Below are 23,624 nucleotides of genomic sequence, written 5' to 3'. Positions count from 1 at the left end.
ATATGTGGATCCAGGAAATCGGGCGCAGCAATGGGTGATGATCTTGCTGGAGTCACATACCATTTGCACATTGATGGAGTGGTATTGCTTGCGATTGCGGTACACCGCCTCTATGGCATGGGAGACTACCAATTCCACATGGGTGCAGTAGATGGCACCAACACAATTGGGCATGCCTAGCAGTGCATGGAAGCCTACTTTGGTTTTGGCTATCTCCTGGGCAGTCCGTGGTAGGGATATGTGGGTGCTTGCGTGCTTCAGGAGGGCATCCAGCACTTGGTTCAGCATGCGTGAGAATAGTGGTTGTGAAATGCCATGCAGCTGGCACTACCACTGTGTGTTGGTAGGTGCCTGTGGCCAGGAAGTGTAGCACAGACACCACCTTTAGTAGCGGGGGGATGGCAGTGCGTATTTGTATGTGGCTGGCAATGTCGTTCTGTATCATGTCCACTATGGTGGTCATGGTGTCACGGTCCAACCGGTACAGGGTGTGGATCTGCTCAGGGGTTAGGATAAATGGGCTGGGTCTGGTGCGAGGGATTGGTGGCTGCCTACGAGGCGCTGGTGGCTGCGCTGGTGGTAATTGCTGGCCCTGTCTCACCCTCCTTCTCCTCCTGCGTCTCCTCTGTGCTGCCTGTTCTTGCTGCTGTAGTTGTTGTTGCTGTTGTTGCTGTAGTTGTAGCAGTATAGGCATGTCCTCCTGCGCCATGATTGCAAATGCTAGTGGTAGCTTTTTGGTGTAGGAAGGGGTGTGGTGTGCAGGTGTGCTCCTTTTGTACTGGGCCACTCTACATTGCCTACACCTGTGGGGGTGGGGGGTTGTGGTGTGTGGGTGTGCTCAGTTCATACTGGCACAGCCTCCTTTGACTCCACCTGTGGGGATTGTGTGCACCTGTGGCAGCTGTCTTGTATCTTGGTTGCTGTTTGCGGGTGGTCCGCGATGCCTGTTTTGCCGGCATCATGCAGCCCGTTATTACCGGGTTCGCGATGCCGGTATTTGCATGTTTGCGTGGGTTGTAATTGGCACCTATTACCGGCATGCCGGTATTTCCTGCCTGAAGAGGCGCGTGTACGCGCCTATGCCGCTATTTACGGCACAGTAAATAACGGTGCCATTAATACCGGGTTTGTGGGTCAGAATGCTGTGGAACGTTAAATGGTGCCGGTATTTACATACCGGCATCATTTTTCCCTTACCGGCATACCTCATAATGAGGCCCGATGTCTGAAAACGCTCTGTGTGTCCCTGCTTTGCGTGAAGGTTTGGCCTGGTCCCAGGGGCATGCGATCCTGATGCTCATGAAGGATATGCCCCTCGGGGTTATCACAATGGCGACGAGTGATTAGAGCCCTGAAACACGACAGCGGTAGACCCGCTGAGGCCGGGCACAGCTGCACAGGATGAGGGATGCCGTCGGACAGGTGAAAAAGCCTTGCACGCCCGCAGCATTCTGCCCGCTCCTCCCAGCTGCGGTGCGGCTAGACGCTGCCGGAGGAAGCCCCATCACAGCCGCCAGGTGCTGCAGAGGCTGGGAGAGCCCCCACCATAGCTGCACTCACCACAGGAGCCCGATGGCTTAATGGAAGGTGCGTAACTCCTGGATAAAGGCCTGGAGGTTACGAGGAGGCCACGCAACTGCAGCACAGCAGCCCAGTACAGCAAAGCATCCTCAGCGCAGGCAGAAGGGCACACGCACCCTGCACTGGCCCAAGACTCACCAGTGGCTCCTCCACACGCCCTGGTACAACGGTATTCTGCAAAGGTCCCACATAAGCCCCGTGGACAAGGAAGTAATGGATATGTAAAAGGAAACTAGAGACACCCATGGCCCAGGACACAGTCCAGGAAAGAGCCAAATCTCTGCTCACCCAAGCACAAGGGACAGAAACCCCAGCAACAAAGACACAGACACTACTGTCAGGGCCCAATAAGCACATGTCCAAACCGCTGACAGGAGCCTGCCCACATGTCACACCATGTCTGATCCAGTAGCGTCCTCCTCTGTGGCGGAGGGCCCGCCAGGCAGCATGGCTAAAGCAACAAAAGCTGCAGGAGGAGCATCACAGGTGTTTCACATGCCTTACCCCTTCGATGTGAGGGACACCACCAACCTAGATCCCAGGTGGAGCACATGGCTGAGAGACTTTAAGTTCTACGTGTGCACCATTGGACCCACGGATGATGCTAGATTGAAAAACACACTGGCCCTCATTACGACCCTGGCGGAAAGTGACTGACCGGACCGCCACAGCGTAAATAGCGTTTCCGCCATTGCACGAAGGAGCAAAGTGCGGCCCATTCCGACCCATCGGGCACGAGCACCACGGCATGGCGGAAGTGCAAAGTCCGCGATGGCGGAAATGACCCCAAAACGGCCCACACCGCCGCCGTACGGCGCCCTAGGTGCAATACCGCCACCCATCACAGCGGACACCGCAGTGTGCGCCTACCGGAAAGTACGGTGACCGGAAATATACGGAAACGGAAGTTAAAACATGGGCCCGGAACGGGAAACATCCCGCCGTACACCTATAAAACCACTAAAACCACACAACCACTAAAATCACTACCCTGAGACACACCCCAACCCGTCATCCACCCTAGCGAAACCAAGAAAAATGGGAAAAGTAGCGAAGAAAGCGTGCGACCGCAAGCGGCAGGTCCACTTCTCCCGTGAGGAACTCACCGTGCTAACAGAGACCCTCCAGGAGAATGCTGCCGTCGTCTTCTGCACGCAAATGACCAGGACGGCACTTGCAAACAAGAAGGCCATATGGGCTCTGGTGGCACAGCGGGTAAGTGCGGTGGGGACCGCACCCCGCACCCCACAGCAATGCCGTAAGCGATGGGACGACCTGCGGATACGCGTCCGCAGCATACTCTCTGCCAACCGCAACATTGCCACAGCCACCGGGGGAGGTCCTGAATCACCCATCAAGTTGACCCCCTGGGAAGAAATCTGTGCCTCCACCATCGGAATGGAGAGCATAGAGGGAGTCGGAGGGATGGAGAAAGGAGTGCAGACATCCGAAGATTCAGGTAGGTGGCCCAAATAAAACAATGCCAAATCCACAAAGTCCATCCATGTGAAGTACCATGCGTCCACATAGTGCAACAGAAACACATGTCCAGGAGAACGGCCACACACATCGGCCTGATAGCGCACGTTAAAACCCACAATAAATACATAAATAATTAAAAACCCCTAAAACACGCACTACACGTGCAGCAGGCACACCCTAACTGCAGGCTGCCAAACAACTGCACCCTCACTCCACACACAAATGAAAGCACCTCCAAGGCCCCGACCCAAATCACCCTCAGGTACCACCCCAATGCATGTGATACAATGCCATTCCAATTCCCACAGACCCATCAATAACCCTCGCCCTCCTTTACTCCACCACAGGGTCCGATCCAAACGACGAGCTTCAGGACACCCCTACCAGCACACCTGCAAAGAGGGCCAAGACCAACGGCCAAAGACCCTCCACCTCAGCTGCACGCATCAAGACACGGCAGCAGCACAAATCAGGTGGCAGCACAGAGGAGGGAACATCAACAGGCACCCCAGCAGCCAGCATGCCCACAACACCACCACCACAGGTCCCCCCAACGGATGCCACAGAAGGCACTGCCTCCGGTGGCAGCAGCACCATAGGTGACACCCCATTGATGGCAGCATGCTCCGACACAGAAGACGGGGATGTCGAAGTCAGATCCATCCATGACCTGTCCCAATCCCCCTGTCTGTCCCATCCCGTACAACATGAGGATACCACGCAGGGGCACCCACAAGACGACGACTGGCCATCCCCCACAAGCCCTGTGGCAGGGCAACATGAGGACAACAGCCCCTCTGTGACACCACCGCAAATGGCCATGGCCCAGCAGAGGCAACAGTCCCTCGACCAGTTAATCGTGCAACAGCAGCAACTGGCCACGCTCCTCAAGGACCATGCCGATGAATGTGGGGGCACAAAGGCAGACATAGAAACATCAACTGAGACACTTAGGGCAGAAATGGAGAGGAGTACAGAGACACTAAGGGCACAAATGGAGAGTAGCACCGAGAGCTTGAGAGTCCAAATGGAGAGAAGCACCGAGAGCCTGAGGGGGGAACTGCATGCGACGTCCAAGGACGTATGTGCCGAACTTGCCGCAGTGCGCCGTGTGCTCACTGAGCTCTCGCAAACCCTTAGGGACATGCATGGACGTGAGCAGGCAGAGACATCATCCGTTGCAAGTTCCGTCCAGGGCAGCCCCCAACGTAGATCTGGGAGGAACCTGCGCTCCACAGGCAGGGGTGCCCCTGATACCCGCAGAGGGGGCTTGCAATAGCGACTGCCCACTGACAATGAGCATCTTTGGACACTGGTGTTCGGGGGGGAGGTAGGAGGGTGGAGGGGGTGTGTTGGGCTCACTTGGGTGGCGGGTCGATAGGGTGTACAACATGATATCACATATGCCATAAAAAGTGCACGATCAACCAATGAGATGTGTGGACATTGATCTTTGTGTACTAGGCCATCATAGGCGTACAGTCCATATTGTGCATGTCCCAGACACACACAGTGCCACGAGTCCCATGTCCATGTATCAGCCACCAGGCGTGAGTGCTAGAAGCATACATCAATGAGATGCTGACGAATGTCACGGCCCTCCGGTGCCTCGCAGACTCCTTGAGGTGCTGCCACATCCCCACCCTCATCATGACCATCATCAGGTGCTTGCAGTTCTGCGTCAGGGGGCATGGGCACATTTCTACGTACGCACATGTTGTGGAGCATGACACATGCCATCACCATCTTTGCAACCTTCTCATGGCGGTACAGGAGTGCCCCGCCAGACCTGCTGAGGCAGCGGAAACGACCCTTCAGTAGGCCGAATGCCTGTTCAATGACTACACGGGTACGTGAGTGGGCATGGTTGTAGTCCTCCTCATGCTGGTCCCGTGGGTTCCGGACTGGTGTGAGGAGCCATCTCTTCAGTGGATATCCAGCATCACCTGTATGTGGACGAGAAACGTATGATGTGGAATGCCATTGCTACGTACGCACACCCCCCCCCCTTCCTGCCAGGTCATTGCCGAATCACATACCCCACATTATCATGCATGTAATGAGACTCACCGAGTAGCCAGGATCTGTTCCCTGCGTGTCGCTCCATGTAGCGTGGTATTGTAGAGTTCCTCAAGACCATTGAATCATGGGTTGATCCAGGGAATCGGGCACAACAATGTGTAATGATCCTGTTGGAGTCACACACCATTTGTACATTCAGAGAATGAAATTGTTTTCGGTTGCGGTACTGGGCCTCCATGGCATGTGGGACGACCAATTCCACATGGGTGCAGTCGATGGCACCAATGCAACCAGGTATGCCGGCAAGTGCATGGAATCCCACTTTTGTGTTGGTAATTTCCTGCTCCGAGCGTGGTAGGGAGATGTAGTCGTCTGCGTGCTGCAGGAGGGCATCGAGCACTTGCAATAGTGTCCGTGAGAACAGTGGCTGAGAAATGCCATGCAACTGTCCGACTGTGTGCTGGTAGGTGCCTGTGGCCAGGAAGTGGAGTACAGACACCACCTTCAGTAGGGGTGGGATGGCGGTTGGGCTGTCTATCATGCTGACAAGGTCAGCCTGTGTCATGTCCACAATGGCGGCTATGGTGTCCCGGTCCAGACGGTAGAGGGTGTGGATCTGCTCATCAGTGAGGTTGAACGGATGTGCTCGGAGGCGTGGGATTGCGGGCTGCCTGCGTGGTGGTAGTGGCTGTGCTGGCGGCCCTTGCTGGCCCTGCCTTGGCCTCCTCCTCCTCCTGCGTCTCCTCCGTGCGGCCGGTTGTAGTTGGTGTTCGTCTTCTTCTTGGAGTTGGAGTACTTGCAGTGCTATCAGGTCCCCCAGGGCCAACATCGCGAGTCCTGCCGGTAGCATTTCGGTGTGGTTGTGGGAGGAGACTGGCTGTGCAATTTATGTGTTTTCAGGCTGAATGGCCTCCACCTGTGGTGATTCATTCCACCTGTGCAAACTGCTCTCCCCTTTGGCCGAGCACGTCCCGCGCACAACGCTGCAATTCGTGGAATGGCATCTTGCTATTGCAATCATGTATTTGTACCCGATGGCCGTGTAACATTGGTTGATATGTTCATTCTGCTGTGGTCCCATTGTTTCACATACTATCTGTGCAGTCGCGAACAGAGTTGTGAAGGGTCAGTGGAACGTAGTACTCGAGTAACGGTGGACCCTCATGCATCACTGTACCGAGGTTCACCGACGGGCGGGGCGTGCCATTTGTGAGTGACGGCAGTTGCCATTTTCACACACAGCCGCACTAGATGGATTAATTTGTGATTTCAAGCGGCCACAGATGCCTTCTCGACGTGATGTTGCAAATGAGGAATTCGGAGGGCGGCGCTTTCGGTTTTCAGCTAGCGGCGAGGAAATGCCCACAGGTCTGACTGCAAATATAACGTACTATTGTACAATGTCCTTGAGACAGGGGCCATGGCGAGAATGCAATGATTGATATGAATGGTTTGGGATGCGCAATAGCGACGTGGGCGATGAGGCCGGACGTTCCCAAATACATGTTACTTCACTATACTGGAATTACGGGCTGGGGCACTGTGGATTTTGCAGGCTGCATAACGCACAGACTCAATGGATATTTCTAATGTTATGTGAGTAAATATTCAGGCGTTTTTATACCGGGATGAGGGAATGATGAATGGATGCATGGGCAGATGATTTGATACAGAGTTTGCCATGTACAGGGCTTCTTGGAATCTGTCCGCCTCCCCTGCGCTATGTGATGCAGGGCTGCCATAGTGGGACCATCGTCTATCTGGCCTTGTTGAGCCCTCCCTGTCTCGACGCGCCTTCAGACACTTGTGTCCATGCACGTTACCAATCCCATCAGATGGATTCTGTATTCACAGACGCATGCACAGGTACACTAGTTTGTGATGGTGTTTACACCTCGATATAGATAGTTATGAGTCGCAAGTGGTTTTGGGGTGGTGATGATCCTTTGGAGTGGGCTAGCATGCATATGGCTGTGGATTTAGTGTGATCATTGCAGTGAGTTGTTGGAATGTAGTACTGATGGCCATTCTGTTCTTTTTCTTTTCTTTTGGTTGACAGGTATCTCCTCCCCTTTTGCCACTGCCATCTGTATGCCACTCCTGCAGATGGGTTTTACTCCCGACACCTGCTGCATCGTGTTAATCAGTGGAGCAGCATTACGATCTTATGGGACGATCGCCAATGGGCCACATGCCCTTACGCAGTACTAGTGGCTCGGAGCAACATTTCGGCCTTTCAGCTGGACTAGTGCCTCCCCATTGGGACGGCCCTGCGGTTCTGTGCGCTTCCATGTTGCCTTTTCGTACGTGAATGTGGCTCTGTGTACCATGAGGGAACAGGGCGTCACACAAGTAGTGGCTGGTCATTTCTTGCGGATGCAGCCCACAATGGTGAAATGTGTTTTGGAGTTCATGGCCTGATGGCTGTATGGGCTTGGTGATTTTGATGTGCATTAAATTTCTATTCTGATTTGGCCCGTGTAGCGTTCTTCTTTGCAAGTGATGTGGCATATGCCTATTTGGGGGGCGATGTATTGTGAGGAGATCTGCACTGGGTTCCAGCTTCGGAGTTTAGTTGCGTGGTACTGTACTGGGCGCGTTTGCCTACGAAGCCCGTGAGGTCAGGGATGGGGGCTGCCAATATGACAGTTTGAATGTTGTCATGCTCAGGGGCGGGGGATTGGGTTTTGTGTGCCAGATGCCGGTCAGCCAGGTGGACTGGTGGAATGATGTGATTTTCGGAATATTGCTGGTCACAGGTGCCTGTGTTTGCGTGCGTTTCTTGGTGGGGGACTGTGGTCATGTCCATTGGGATGGCTTCTGTATTCGTGCCATCTGTGCCCTGCAGCTCCCATTGGCCCCTGTTGTGTTTCTTTTGTTCGTTGGCATGCATGGGTGACTTGTACATTTCAATGGTTGCATTGTGACTTCATTGCACCTACGGGGAGTTGTACTTTGTGGGCAGGGAGCGGTGTACGGGCACTCAGTGAGGCCGTTTACGGTTGATTCGCGATGCCGTACTTCTCACCATGGCGGAATGGTGCATTCCGCCATGCTTGATGGCGTTAGGTACATGTCCGCTAGGGTCGGAATTGGCGTACCCTTGCGCCATGGTGGTGTTTACGGTTTGGCATGGCGCGCGCGCGCGTGCTTGGTGCAGTTGGCGTTGGCGTTCACTACGGTGTCGCTAATGGCATCGTACTTTGCGGTGACGGGTCATAGTCGCACCGAGCGCTATTCGATGGCGGTATTGCATTTCCGCCATCGTTTTCCGGATTCCGCCAGGGTCGTAATGAGGGCCACTGTCCATGGGGGTGAGGCCCGCAGTCCGGGACATCGCGGGGAACTGCTCGATCTAGACACGGCATCATACAGAGACCTACATGGCAAATTGTCCGAATACTTCGCCCCGCACACAAACATCGACTACGAAAGGCACATCTTTCATACCACAAGACAAGAGAAAGGCGAATCCGTAGACAATTTCGTCATGCGTCTCTGCATCAAGCTCAGGTATTGTGAGTTTCATCACTACTCCAACGAGGAGGCCATGAGGTCTCAGGTGACTGCAGGCTGTGCATCACAACCCTTCAGGAAACAGCTCCTACAAAAACAAAGATCACTAGAGGAGATCCTCGCTTTGGCCAGATTGGAGATGGCCGTGGAGTCCCAACTTGATAACATGGCCAAAATCACCATTCAGCACCCAGTGCCTGACCCGAATGTCATAAACTAAGTGACAACATCACCCACCCAAAGCGGAAAGCGCCCTGAGGCCACATGCTTCAAGTGCGGCTATGAATACCCTCATACGGGAGAATGCCCCGCAATAGGGCAGCAATGTGCCGCCTGTGGTGGCATGAACCATTTCAGAGCCGTTTGCAAGAACGCGCCAAACCCCACCCCCGGAAGGCAAAGATTGTCAGAGCGACAGAGGAGTTTGTGCCCAAGCTCACCGGGCAGCTGGCCGGAAGGTGACATGAGACGTTTACGGTGAGAGGACAGGGAACGTGGAAGTACATGCACACAAGAGGAGAGACGGCCGCCAGAGGGATACAGACACAGTGGAAGGAGGAGGTTCATCAGGTACATAGAGCTGAGATCCCCCTCAAGTACCGAATCACCCCCGTCAGGTGAAGATCAAAGGAAAAAAGGATATCTATGGGCGCTGAACAATGACATAGCCACTCAACACAGCCCCATACTCACGCTACAGGTACATAACACCCCACTGGAATTCCTCATCAACAAAGGATCCACCGTCAACTTCATCAGTGAGGACACGTATAACTCTCTCCCCAACCTCCGACAGCGACAGTGGACATATACTCATACGGTGCGACCACGCCACTGCCCTGCAAAGGGGTCATCACAGCCTGGTGCATGCACAAAACACACGCATCCAAGGTTTTGCTACATGTACTGAAGACCGAGGCCAACAGCGGGTGCATACTAAGCTTCAGAACAGCCATCGACATGGGCTTGGTCCACACCTGTACCAGAGGATGCCCCACAAGTACTTTGTCAGGTCAGAGGCGGTGGAGGCAACGTTCCCAAGACTATTTCAAGGACTCAGAAAGCTAAGAAACTGAAAAATCCAGCTTCACATAAACCTGGACATCCGCCCGGCCGCCCAAACTACCGAGGCATTCCGGTCAACATACAGAAACCAGTTGAGCAGGAACTGGACAAACTTATCAAGGCGAACGTGATCGAACCGGTTACAAGCTCAACACTGTGGGTATCCCCCATAGTGCCAGTGCCCAAAAAGTCCCCAGACGGGTCCATACGCCTGTGCTTGGACATGCGGAGAGCAAACAAAGCCATTCAGAGGGAGCGACATCAGGCACCAAGAATCACCGACATGATTCACCTACTTCATGGCGCAAGGGTATTCTCCAAGCTTGACCTCACAAAAGGATACTGCCAGATCAAAATCGCACCAGAGTCAAGATACATCACCACGTTTGTGACTCACCTAGGGCTCTTCCAATACAAAAGACTGAGTTTCGGCATTTTGTCGGCAGCAGAATTATTTCAGGAGGAAATACACAAGGTCATCCGACACGTGCCCAATTGCCTCAACTACTCAGATGACATCTTGGTATTTGGAATAACAAAAGAAGAACACGATGTAGCACTCCACAGAGTATGCGTGGCACTGCAAGCTGCAGGCCTCATGCTCAACAAGAGCAAGTGTGAGTTCGGCAAAGGGTCATTAAGGTTTTTTGGACGCATATTTTCTGAGAAGGGCATGAGATCGGACCCGAACAAAGTGGCAGCCCTCAACACGGCTTAACCCCCAACAACGTGTCTGACCTACGTTCATTCCTTGGTCTGGCGAGCTACTGCTCGAGATATCTTAAGGACTTTGCCACCATCAGCAACCCCCCATGCCTACTCACTTGCAAAGACCAGCCTTTCCAATGGTCCAAGGACTGCCAACCGGCATTTGAATACATCCGCAATGACATCAGCAGAGCAGAATACATGGCATACTTCGATGCACACCAGGAAACGGAGGTGGTCGTGGACGCCCGTCCCATTGGACTGGGAGCCATCCTGACACAAAAGGACCCGACCGACCCAGCCGAATGAAAAAACAACGAAAACGAAAATCACACATTTTGGAAAAAACAAAAAATGGGGTTGGGAGTGGGAATATTGGTTTTGGGGGTGGGGGAAAAGTATTACTCAAAGGGGGAATTTGAGAGGGAACCCCCTCAAAAACAAAACAAAAGAGTTTTGTTATTTTGGTTTTAGTTGGTTTTTATTTGTTTAAATTTCACTCGTTTTTTTTCATTCGAAGAAATCACATGTAACTCAGAAATCATGCTTCTCCACACATGGATATTCACTAACCTTGACAATAATTGCAGTGTCAAAGAAGGTGGCACCCCTCTTCCAGTCATTTGAGAGGAAACTCAAAAGGAGCATAGGAAAACAAGGACAAATTAGATACTTCAAGGATGTCCAGAGGACCTTTGACTCAGGGTACCATCCGGGAGCCCAGGGAAGAGGTATCGACTATACCCATTCAGACAGGAGCCTTTCTGAAATCAGCTTCAGAGATAGTGTACCACTGCTATGTCCCCCTTCAAAGGCCACAGGCAGCATCTTTGACCAGCCATATATCCTGATGGCGGCCATAAGTTCGAGTAGCGGTCATGCTCGACACGTGCCTCTAAAATGAAAAGCCAGACAACTAGGAGCAACATGTTCTTAATGATTTAGGAACATTCAGCCCTACAGATAATTGTTGTATCAGTCAATTGGCAAATGAGCCCAAAAATGAAAAATAGGGACTTCAAAAAAACTAAAATAGGAAACAAGACACCTGTCCCCCTGCTTTCACCCACACAGCTCCATGGATATGTTTAGACCAGTAATACGTGTAGAGACAAAGGAAGAAACTTTACTATTATTACGGCCTGATCTCAGGAGGTAAACATTTCTCTTTGAATGTGCATGAATAACTAGGCGAAAAGAAATATTAACTACAGAAACATTTGTGTTTCACAGCTAAAACATATTTTTACTCGCTTATTAAAAACTCCAATCGGGAATAGGTCTCACTTTTGCCCTCCCTAAAAAATCATTGTACTCCCAACTTTGAAAAATATGGAGTAAAATACTCCCACTTCAAGATCTGGTCTGGAGCACTGGGCACATCTCAGGAGCAGACATCACTGGAGCTGATAATGGCAGCGCTGGCTTCAGCCACACCATCCTCAGCTTGTCCTGTATGGCCCCCGGGGTTGCATCAGCATGTGTGTCTTCTGTGATGTGCGGATCCTGATTCCAAATGGGAGATGTGGTGTCTAGTAAACACTCATACTCTTTCTTGCTGGTGGATGGGATGGATATGCAGTGGGAGTGGACCATTGCTTAATAAACCTGTTGGAGGAAAAAAAGTGTTTGCCATCCTTTGATACTTACCAGGATTCTTTTCAGATGGCAAAGCACCAGGGCTAAACAGAAGGAACATTATCAGAGATTTACACCTATTTACACCACATATTCCTAATCATTTGGGCAGCGCCACTTATTTTTACAGCCTGACACATATAGCTTAAGGGGGATATTTTATGTGAAATACTGCATATATTTTACTCACATTTTTACTTCATTATGATCCACTACCATACACAATCAATTTCCATCCTCAAAACAAGGGTGGAAATTAGATTATGCAAATTAGTTTTCTGAAATACTGCAAGTGGTATTTCTGGACATCTATATTTGTTACCGCCAACCCAGCAGATTTCTTGTAATGAGGCCTATTAAAAACATTACTGCATGCAGCAACCGTAACTGCAGCATGCTGCAATTCTTTTAATATAACCGCCACACTCCTAATGAGGTCCGTAGAGTTATACATTTCTAGGATGCTGGCCTGAATGCCCTGCTAAAAGTACTGTATAATCAGGTGGGGGTCAGCTCTGTAGTACTCTTTTATTCGTATATCTATGTACATTTAAATCTAATATTTCCGAATGCATTTGAGTTAATGGTCCTTAAGTGACAGTGGACAATTTAGAGTCTGAGCAAGAAATGGACTAAGACTGTCTGTTTTCCATCAGCTATAGTGATCTGAGGGCACTTGAGCTGGTTTCCGTGGGGTGTCTCTTTGGCTACCACTATTTATAAATTCGATGCAGAAAACATTGTATCCCCCGTATTAAGGCTTCCATTGTTGAGGAACAAGGTAATGTCAAGGGGTATTGGAGGTTTGCAGCCCTTGCAATGCTGCAAAAGAGCAAATACCTGTCGTGATATGAAACCTTGGGGGGTGGAGGCTAAATTAAGAGAGATGTTGAAGAATTTATATTTTCCTTCCCTTGTATTAATTTGCAGGGAAGCTGTGCTCTCCTCAATTTAGATTTGGATAATTACACACTCGTTTAAACAATTTGCTTCAGCAGGTGGTAGAGACTGTTGAAGTAGTGGTATGGAAATGTTTGCTTTTAACAGCATTCAAGTAGAGATAGCGGAACCCGAGGCAAAGTCCTCTTGTGTAATGTGATCAATCTTAGTCCAACATTACATTCTTCTTGTGATGATGAACGGATATGGGGACATGTGCGCAACCCACTATACTTTGCAGTATAATATCAGGGTGTTATTAATGAATTTGTTAGTATTATAGAGCAACCGGAGTTCTGTCTGTGTCATACTTCTTCTGTCAATGATTTATCCGAGGGGACATTATTTTAAACGTATGGGCAGAACATTTTAAGTTTTTAGCAATTTTTCATTTATTGAAATGTATTTTTCTACAGAGGATAGCACAGGGGGAACGTGTGGTCTTGGGAGCAAGACCATGCAGAGCAAAAGAAGTTTGAATCCTGGATCTGCACTTATAAACCAAACTCAGGTATGGTATTAGGCACATTATAAAAAAACAATAAAACATTGTATTTTAGTAGAGGTTAATGGTGTTTTTTGTTTTGTTTTTGTATTTTGAATGCACTTTATTGTATATGATGTAAATGGTGAAAACCGAAATAAAGTATTTATCTATCTACCTTCACTCTGCTAAAATAAGTCTAGGGGATGACTTTAATGATCACATTCCTTGTGACTCATTCAGGGTGGGGAGGATTGGTGGAGGCCAATAGGCAGTGCATTAGTAATTAGAAATCCCAAAGCCTGCATTTGTGCATTCAAGAGCCAATAATGGTGAGCATGAAAACCCCCTAACTGAGCAATGCGAATGGTCAAATTAAAGGTGAGCATCCAGCTAACCCTAACTCATTTTGGGGGAAAGTATCGTTTGTTACTTTATTTGTTTACTAGTTCATCACTGGGTTATTTTTCCGTGGATGTGAGTCGCATTTGGATTTGCTCACAGTTAAGTTTTCTACATTGGTGTAATATTGAGGCTTAGAGTTAGCAACAGATCAATGGAGGTTAACTTATTAGTGATTCATTCAATTTAATTGGTTGGAGTTAAAGGTAAAATGACAGGGCTATTAGGGCTCATGGGGGCGTTAACTGAGTGTGAGATGGGATCATTACAGGTTTTGAGTTTAGCAACAAGTACTGCAAATGTTTTCTTGGGTTATGCTAGGTTAATCGTGGTGGACCTTTTGGATATGTAGAAATTAGATGGAAGTTCAATTAAATCATACCCTATTGGGGTGATAATTGCGCTAGATCATAGTTTTCAGTTCAAAAGTAAGGACTTAATCTAAGCCTAAAGCATTCTTGTACTCGTTGCGCCCAGTTACCTCCGGGTTTGGTGCGCCATACAAATAAAACAAACAAACAAACAAACTATCTTCATGCCCAAAGGAAGGCATGTAAACAAAATTGAGTGGGTGAAAAAACAATGGCTATTAAACAAATTTAGCCAAGGTTTAAGAATTGCACTAAAAGAAGTGGAAAGTGGCATCTTTATATAGGGTGGCAAAGCATTATTCTAAAGTATTTTGGTCTTACCTTGGCCTTGGGGTCAAAAGGAGCACTGCCTCTGCACTATTAGAGATTAAGCCGCTGTATTGTATGTCAGAGGAAGCACCAGCTACAAATAACCAGGCATTACAATCTTCAAGTGTAAAAATCGGAGCAGAAATAGTTTGAAGCGAGCAGAGAAAGTGGGCAGAAGAGGAGAAGCTGGTCTAAGTATGTTGGGCCTTCAGAATGGGGGTTTTGGGGAGGCTATTATCTGCCCAGCAATGCTTAAAGATTCGTTAATCCATGCAAGGCCCTGTGGGAAGCCTGTACAATGTACCCTTCTACGAGGGTGGGGGTATCTGTAAGTCTCTGTTGTAGACAGGAGATCCCTGTTTATAAAAAGCCAAGTGTGCAGTACACCCATGTTAGTGGTTGGCTGGTAGGTTTGCTGAAGTGTGGCTTTGGTGAGTACAGATAGGGACAGCCGGAATAGTGGTGGCTGTTTCCTAAAGTGCCAATCTAGGAGGGTGGGCCTCCGTAGCTGACCCAGGGGAGTCACTTGGGGTCATCTTTCCTGTTGCCGTGGGAGGGACTCATATTACATGCACGGCTGTCACATGGCATGGGCACCTGAGCTGAGGAGAAGGTGTTCAAAGAGCTGAACAGAGTCGGTCTAGATGATTCCAAGTTCCTGGTGGGAGTTAACCACGCCCCTCGTTGCACCGAGGGACTGGCTAGGACAAAGGAAATGGGCACAGAAGTGAGGAAAGAAGAGAATGGGTGACATGGACCAGTGACATGGACCACAGCCACATAGGATATCCATATAAGCTGTAGAAGCAAGGAAAGAGGGCCTTGGACTGTTCAGGTCACAGCTACAGTTATAAAGATAGCTTCTACTCATCAAAAGATAGGCCCAAAGGTGCACAACTCAGGCCGACCACCCTCAAGGTAGAGAGAGGTTGGGGACCAACTGGTAGGGTGAGATTTGATGGGTCCTCGTGGCTGGCAGAGGGAGCCTCGTGGCTGGCAGAGGGAGAGCCTAAGTTGGCCGTTATCACCCCTTTTTGACAACCAATGGGAAATGTAACGAACGAGACATGAATGGATGGAAACCTAGTTGGGGGTGACAAAATCCAGTGTGTGTAATACATTGAGCCTTTTAAGCACTCTTTCTGACCGCTCCAGCCAAAATGCATGATGCTAATATTATTAAGACCGTTTCGGTTGAATTGCATGTTGCTAATGCTGTGTTTGATGTTGCCTCTGCCAAAGATATATAATACTAGTGCTCTCATTTCTGCCTTGCTCTCCCATGAGCCACCTGTGCCGATCTGCGAAAAGCATGACGCCAGTACTGTTATTGAAGCCGCCTCTGCCGCAGTGTATGATCCTAGTGTTGTCACTTCTGCCTGGCACTCCCACGAGCCACCTGTGCCCATTTGGGCACCAGCCGCAATGCACATACCTAGTGTTGGTATCCTTGCCCTGCACTCACATGCACAACCCACGAAGAGCCTGACCAGTGAGCCCTCCCTCTCTGCTTTCCCATGGCATGGGGCCCTAACCAGCACCCTGCTCTTCGGCACACCTTGCCCTACTAATGTCTCTCCAGATAAGAGTAATAGCAAACCTGTGATAAACGCCCTACCCATCTGTGTGCCACACGCCCAGAGTACACTAGGTGCTCCTTTACCCAGCGCCTTGCCCTTTGGCTCACCCTCACTACCACAGCCAACACCTGTGATACTGGCTCACTCACCGATAACAATCCCAATGACGCCTATTTGCACCCCCTGCCCAGTTCACAAGATATTGGCCTCCTGAGCCCATACATAAGTCTGCCATTTGCTACGGCTCACCTTACACCACCCTTCCCCACCCCATGCCTTTTCTTCCCCCTTACCATCTGATTGTGCCTATTGCCCCAACCCCTATCTCTAGTTGCCACTTAGAAATGAGACTTTGTGCACAGCTACCACATCATCACTCCCCAGTGCGCATGATAACCGCTCCCAAGGCTACGATAACCCTGACATCCAGCACTGAAACTCCCACCAACCAGATGATAACAAGCCCCTTAGCTTGTACAGGTGTAGCTAGACTACGGCATCTCCACTCTCGTACTTATGACCCTAAACACCTACCATGTACCAGCACCCAGAAAAGAAACTGCTTAACCACCAGAACTTCACGAATGACCGCGTCATCCACACTCCTCGCAATGAAGCCATCACCCACTCAGGCCATCCCACCTGCAACCGCTACACCCCCCCTACTTCCACCAAACCCTATCACCTTGCCTGTGCCATCATAAATGCACGTTGACTCTGTGCCCATGCCTCACACATACATGACCTGATATTGGAAAATGACCTTGACTTACTCACCATTACTGAAACCTGGCTGAATGATGTAGCAGGTTCCACGTTGTGTCTCGCCATACCCAATTGCTATTTCATTCTTAGAGCAGACATACCTGTCAATACAAGTGGAGGAGTTGATATTATCTCTAAATACTCCCTTCCAATCAGAACCTTCCCCTACCATTCCAGGCTACGAACGCCTACTCAGCAAAATCGAACCATGCCCCAGACCACCACTAACAGCATTCTCCTCTATCGCCAGCCAAACAAACTTAGTGCCCCGGACACTGACATCCCTTTTCTTATCGCACCGATCCTTAAATCCAACATCCAACTTATACTTCTCTGGGATTTCAACCTAGGTTTCAACGATTCATCTGACCCTAAGGCCACAGCCCTCAGTGCTACTCTTCAAGAGATGAACATAACACAAGTTATCACCATCCCCACTCACACGAAAGGCTGAATACTTGACTAGATCTTGAACATCAACACACCCATCAAGGTCACAACCATCGACCCCTTGCTTTGGACATACCAGTCCTTGATCCTCTTTACCATGTCTCTCAAATCGACTGCATCCCATAAAGCTAGCAACCATCGCCCTATTACTGCAAGACATACCTGCAAAGAGATGCTGGAATCCACTATCTGTGCCTCCCTTGCATTACTGCCTGACTGTGCCGACCGGAAACCATCCTCAATGCCTACAACTGCACACTCCTGCACGCACTTGACCTTCATGCTCCCCTCAAAACCACGACAAAAAAAGCAACAACCACAATTGATTCACAGAAGAATTAACCAATGAGCCAAGGAACACCTATCGAGAAAAAACCCATCCCTAACTAACAAAGAGGCCTTTCTCGCCACTGCCAAGTCTTACAAAACTGCGATTGTCTCCACAAAAGCCAACATCTACAATACAAGGATCAATGAAGCCAGCTGTAATACTAGAGAACCTTTTAAATCATCAGCACCTCCTATTGTTAGATTCCAGAAAGACAAAGCTTAGTGCTCCCTTGTCCAGTCCCCGCTTGCCAACAAAATCCATAACCTCAGAGACAAAACCATCCTCAAAAAATTCTTGCTCCCAACCAAAGCTGCATCTCTCCCCCAGTTAGGGGCTCACCCAACATCTACAGCGCCCCCTTACCACATCTCCCTGTCTCTCCTTCAGATGTGCTTACCACCATCCATTGCCTAAAAGCTTCTAACTGCAAAGAAGACATTTGCCCATCCCACCTCATCAAGATATGTGTAGACCCCCTTGCACCCATCATTGCTAAATTTATCAGTGCCTCCTCCGACTCCTGCACGGTGCCAAAAACCATTCAAGAAGCCTGGGTGACACCTCTCCTTCAAAAACCCTCACTCGTTAAACTACTGCCCCATCACGACTGTACCTTACCTTTTGAAAATTGTTGTCAGCACCAACTACGCCCAACACCAAACCCACCTGGGAGCCCAATATCTTCTTGGCATGCAACAATCTGAATTTAGACCGAGACACAATACCGAGTAAGCCCTTCTTGACCTTAAGATTCAGCTCGACATTATTCATGGCGCAGGAACTCTTGCCATCCTCCTCCTACTTGATCTATCTGCAGAATTTGATCTCATGGACCTCGATATCTATGTCGCCATCTCACCTCCACTCTCAACCTCCCCAATGGAGCAGCCAACTGGATCAATTCCTTCCTGAGTGAGTGATAATCCAGGATCTTCGCTGGGTCAGAAGCAGCTGATCCCATCACTGACTCACATGGTGTCCCACAAGGCTCATATCTCTCACCCACGTTATACAATATATATATACCAAGCCATTCTTGGATCCTCTTGACAGCCTTGAAATCCCCTACACTAACTTTGCTGATGACACATAAGCACTTCTAAAACTTACCGGAAACCATAGTCTATGCTCTGCTAACATCAATCAGATTGATAGTACCATCCAAGCCTGGATGGCTAACCACCATTTATGCTTGAATGATGATAAGACAGAGCTCCTTATTGTAGGCTCCCTGCACAGACTCAAACAACTAGACCCAGCCTTCGCCTCCTTTTCCATTGATGGTAACATAACCCCTATCTAGCCATATGGAAACTCTGGGAGTCTATCTTGATTAAAAAAATACCATGCAAAAAAAAGTTAAGAGAACTAGATGGCAGTAAATGCATTATAAGTAGTGTTCCTCCTAGTGATTCATAGTGTCAAGAAATTCAAGATGGATTCTTACAAAAAACAAGAACCACCGGACTGTTATTAAAAAAAGGCATACTTGACCTACCTGACAATACTGGCCCTACATTCAATTATGTGGTCTTAATTAACAACATGAGTGCTATACTTCCAGAATTCACCTTGCATCCACTCACCCAACATTTCATTGTTAATACTGTGACAGGGCTTACACCCACTGTATGTGCCAGTGATATATGTCCCACAATGATTATTAAGGATTCTATTCTCTGCCTTGCTCCTCTCATCACCAACATTGTCAACTCATCCGTTACTAGCTCACTTGTTCCAAAGACCTTAAAGGATGACTCGATCACCCCAGTTCGCGAGAAAGCCACACTGGAACCAAAGGTTGCTGGCAACCATCGACCAATTACAAATGTTCCTTTTCAGCTTAAAATTATTGGCAATACTGCATACTTACAGCTCCAGGAGCATATTGAAAAAAATAGTTTTCTAAGTATCCGTCAGTCCGGATTCTGTGCCATGCATAGCACAGAGATGGCCATGTTGAACTTCAGAGCTTCTTTGGCCGAAATAGTCAATAGCAACACGATAGCACTTCTCATAGTATTAGATCTCTCTGCTGCATTCGACTTGGTTGACTACTCTATACTGGTAGAGGGGCTGGGTATACTGCTAAATTGCTCTGAGTCTACCATTGCCTGGTTTGCTTCATTTCTTGGCCCTAAAAAGGCCAGAGTCGCCATGGGTGGCTTCCAGGCCCTTTAGGAGTCACTCTCTTGCGCAGTGTCCCACAGGTTGCCTGCCTTTCGCCCTCTCTGTTTAACATATACACGCGTCCCGTGTTTGACCTGCTGGTGACTACGACTGACTCTTCCCTTGTTGAGGGTACTTATAACCTGATACAATGCTGGATGACTGCCAACTCCCTTGCACTGAACAAGGAAAAAACAGATTTGACGATTGTTGGTTAAAAAAAGCTTGATTCCAAATACAGTTGTTTCACAATTTCAAGCTGTACTATCCCAGTAAGTTACACCGAAAAAAACGTTAGGCGTTGTTTTAGACTCTGACCTGTCAATGAAACATCACGTATTGCAAGAGAAAGCCTTGCACCCATGTTAATAAACCCCTAAAACAGATCAAGCCCTATCTATCATCCAAGTATCTTTCATCTCTGGCCACCCTGCTAGTGAATTCCCGGCTTGACTACTGTAACAGTCTATTGGCTCGCACATCTAAAAATAACCTAAAAATCTTTCAAAAGCTCAGAACGGGGCCATTAGAGCGATAGGTAACCTAGACCCATGGGAGCAGGTCACCGAATCATCAAGGTCTCTGAACTGGCTTCTGGTACATCATCGAATTATGCATAACATACTTACCCTTACCCACAAGGGCCTTGCCAATAAGGCACCACAGTATCTAACTAACAGAATAGCAAAGGCCCCTGTTAGGCGAACCCTCCGCTCCAGCGGGTAGAGTAAACTATTTATACGCAGGCACAAGTTAAGAAACTTCGGAGGCACTTGTTTTCAAGTTTTTGCCCCATACATTGTAGAACTCCCTTCCCTCCTCTATCAGTGATATCCCCAGTCCCACCAGCTTCAAGAAAGCACTGAAAACACATCTTTTAACTCTAATGATTAGAACCGTTTACCTACCTGACTGATATCCGGTCTGATCTCTGGAACCCCCTCTGTTTCCGTTCCTTTTCTTTATGCGCACTGGGGCCTACAGGCGTGTTGCACCTTACAAATATGAAATAATATTAATAATAATACTAATAATAATAAAGCTGTTGCAACCTCTGCAGCTTATTCTACTAAACTCATTTAAATCAGCAGAAAAAAACTGTGCCCTGACAACTGCTTCACGCTAGCCAGGGCCATCATCGGCAGTAAACTGGATTATAGTAACGCCTTCCTTGCAGGAACCTCTATCAAAAAGTAACTAAATTACAACTTATCCCAAACAGCACCCTTTGGGCAGTTTGGGGCATTAAATGATCTGACCGTATCTCTCTAGTGAGAGGCAAAGCTCACTGGATGCCAATTAAAGCCTGTATTGAGTTTAAAATCCTCTCAATTACTCACTGATACATTCACAACACTGCCCCCCACTACCTCACCCAGCGCAACTCAAAAAGGCCCAAACGACGCTACATGCAATCCTCCAATTCCACCTCCCTATCGACACCAAGATTCACCAAAGAGCAGGAGGAGCAAGCTTCACCGCCATAGCTACAACTCTCTGGAATGCTTTACCGCCATCTATCCAAGAAGAGCCCTACTATCTAAACGTCTGAAAAAAGAGGAAAACTGTACTGGTGAACAAATATGCCTAACGTTTGTCCTAACGTTACACCTACTCCCTCCTTTCCGGTCCCTCTCTGGCCGGCCTCTCTTAGCCCTCTTCCTGCTCCCACTTGTGAGGCTAAAAACCTCTGGGTCATCTTCAACTCCACACTTTCCTTCTTTCCTCACATCTCTGATGTCTCTAAGAAATCACACTACCAGCTGCACCTCCTCAGAGGTATTCTTCCTTTCCTCTCCTTCCCACAGAAGCTCACTGTCTCCAGGGATCCGGTTTTCTCGAGGCTGGACTACCGCAAAAGCCTCTTGTTAAATCTGCCTGCCTCTACTCTCTGCCCTCTGCAACTCATCCAACACAGGACTGCAAGGCTTGACCTTGGCCTCAAGCCCAGGGATCGTATCTCTCCAGGACTGAAATCTCTGCACTGGCTGCTAGTGGCATGAGGATTAAGTTCAAAACCATCTGCATTGTCCACAAGGCCTTCTGGGGCCTCGGACCTAAATACCTTCAACTCTCTCTTCATAAATATCTTCCTTCTCAAGCTCTTCGCTCATCCGCCTCCAACTCCCTCTGGGTCAGTCGCTTCTCTAAGCAGCAAGTTGGTGTTAGATCTCTTTCCTCTGCTGGGGCCTCCCTCCGGAACAGCCTCCCTGCATCTCTGAAACTTGAGGAGAACCATCTCCGGTTCCGGAAGCACCTCAAAACCTTTGCTTCTGCTTTCTCTCCTCCTCTCCCCTGCTGATCTCCTGGCTGATTCTGAAACTGTGCTGGTTTCCCGGCTACCCTCTGATCTTGGGCCCGGTCCCCTTCCCGCCAGTTGCACACCTGCACTGCCCCCCTGGAAACCCTTGAACTTGGCACAAGCTGGCCGCACTTCTATTTATTCTCTTATTTATTTTAATGTTATCCCATGTACTGCACTGCCCCCTCCCCTTTACCCCTGCATCCCCCCCCAGCATATGCACAACCTCAATGTCACCTAGTGGGATCGTTGTCTCTGTCTTCCCTCTGTTTCCCCGTCCCTTGCCTCGTCACACCTCGAAACACTTATGTATATGCACTATCAACAAATTAAGTAAATAAATAAATAGCAGATGGTTAACACTTCATTGAGCTACAGAATGCTCAAAGGAAAGTGAGAGAGGACGATAGAGCTGCACTGGGGAAGGCCCAGCTACACAGAAAAAAGAGGAGTTTCAAATCCAGATTGCTGTGAAAGCTGAGAGAAGCCAAGAAGTACAGCATGCAGACCAGGAAGACAGCTGGTGTGTAAGAGTGACGTGAGAATAGGAAGAAGCCGGAGAAACTGGGGAAGGGACACCCAACGAAGAAGCCGAACAGTGAGGGGTGGTGTGACCCTGATGCGGTGGACAGTCCAGTTCAGTAACAATGCTGACACCATGGATCCTCCCACGTTGCAGAGCGGGTGCAGAGGGAGAGAGCAAGAAGGAGAGAAGAGCAAAGCCAACCTGACAGTGTGAGAAGAGTTTCATGTCCTGCAGATGTCCTGCAGACAGGCCCAGTGATGATAATCCCAAGGAAAGGAGGTAAGGCGGACAGTGGGAGACCATGGAGGGTTATCGAACATAACGGAAATATGAATCATACATGTACCAGTAAGAATGAAGAATGGAATACAAGTGGTAATTGCAGGAGGGATAAAAAATGATGAGCATATGAAACATACTTTTAACAGTAAGAGTGAAGAGTAGAATTCAACTAATGTTGCTAGGAGGGATAACGAATATAATGAGTACATGAATCATACTCGCCCCAGTAAGAGTGAAGAGTGGAAGTCAAGTGATAATCCACACTGGCACAATCATACTCGTCCCAGTAAGAGTGAAGAGTGGAACCCAAGTGAGAGTCATTATGTAAAGCTTACCTGGTGTCTTGCGGGTCCACACCTCTCCTTGAAGCAAATGCTTGTAGCACTCTGAAGACACACCCACGTGTTTACGGCAAAATAATTAATGCTTCGGGGGTTATTGTGGGATATGGCACCCTGGGTTGCTGTGCTTCAACTGGGCTTCCTGCAAAAGACAGAGCAGGAATTAGTGCACTGCCTAACAAGTGATCTGAGACAACCCTGATTAGCCCTTCCCTCCAAGTTCTAGTATGTATCAGTGTGCTCCCTAGATGTTGGCTCACTGCCTAATGCCAATGTGTGCATGTGCTTCTTTGACACCAGGTACTTCACTAGTGGGATGAGAGAAAGCAAACGCTTTTGTCTGCAGCATTCATCTTGTATT

The 23,624-nt window shown here is 48.9% G+C and overlaps 1 long non-coding RNA gene across 1 annotated transcript in view; it reads right to left on the bottom strand.

Annotated features, from left to right (window-relative positions):
• The window catches only part of LOC138580307 (uncharacterized), a 165,466-nt gene extending 142,067 nt beyond the window's left edge, over positions 1 to 23,399 (bottom strand). Inside the window, exon 1 of the long non-coding RNA XR_011304227.1 lies at positions 23,258 to 23,399. This is a non-coding gene — a long non-coding RNA (uncharacterized lncRNA). The remainder of the gene's footprint in view (positions 1 to 23,257) is intronic.
• Between the last annotated feature and the right edge of the window lie 225 nt (positions 23,400 to 23,624).

The sequence above is a fragment of the Ambystoma mexicanum genome, chromosome 3p (assembly GCF_040938575.1).
Source record: "Ambystoma mexicanum isolate Mex_15411 chromosome 3p, UKY_AmexF1_1, whole genome shotgun sequence".
Classification (NCBI taxonomy): Eukaryota; Metazoa; Chordata; class Amphibia; order Caudata; family Ambystomatidae; genus Ambystoma; species Ambystoma mexicanum.
Note: the sequence above shows the minus strand (reverse complement) of the source record. Positions and strands in the feature narration are given on the sequence as shown.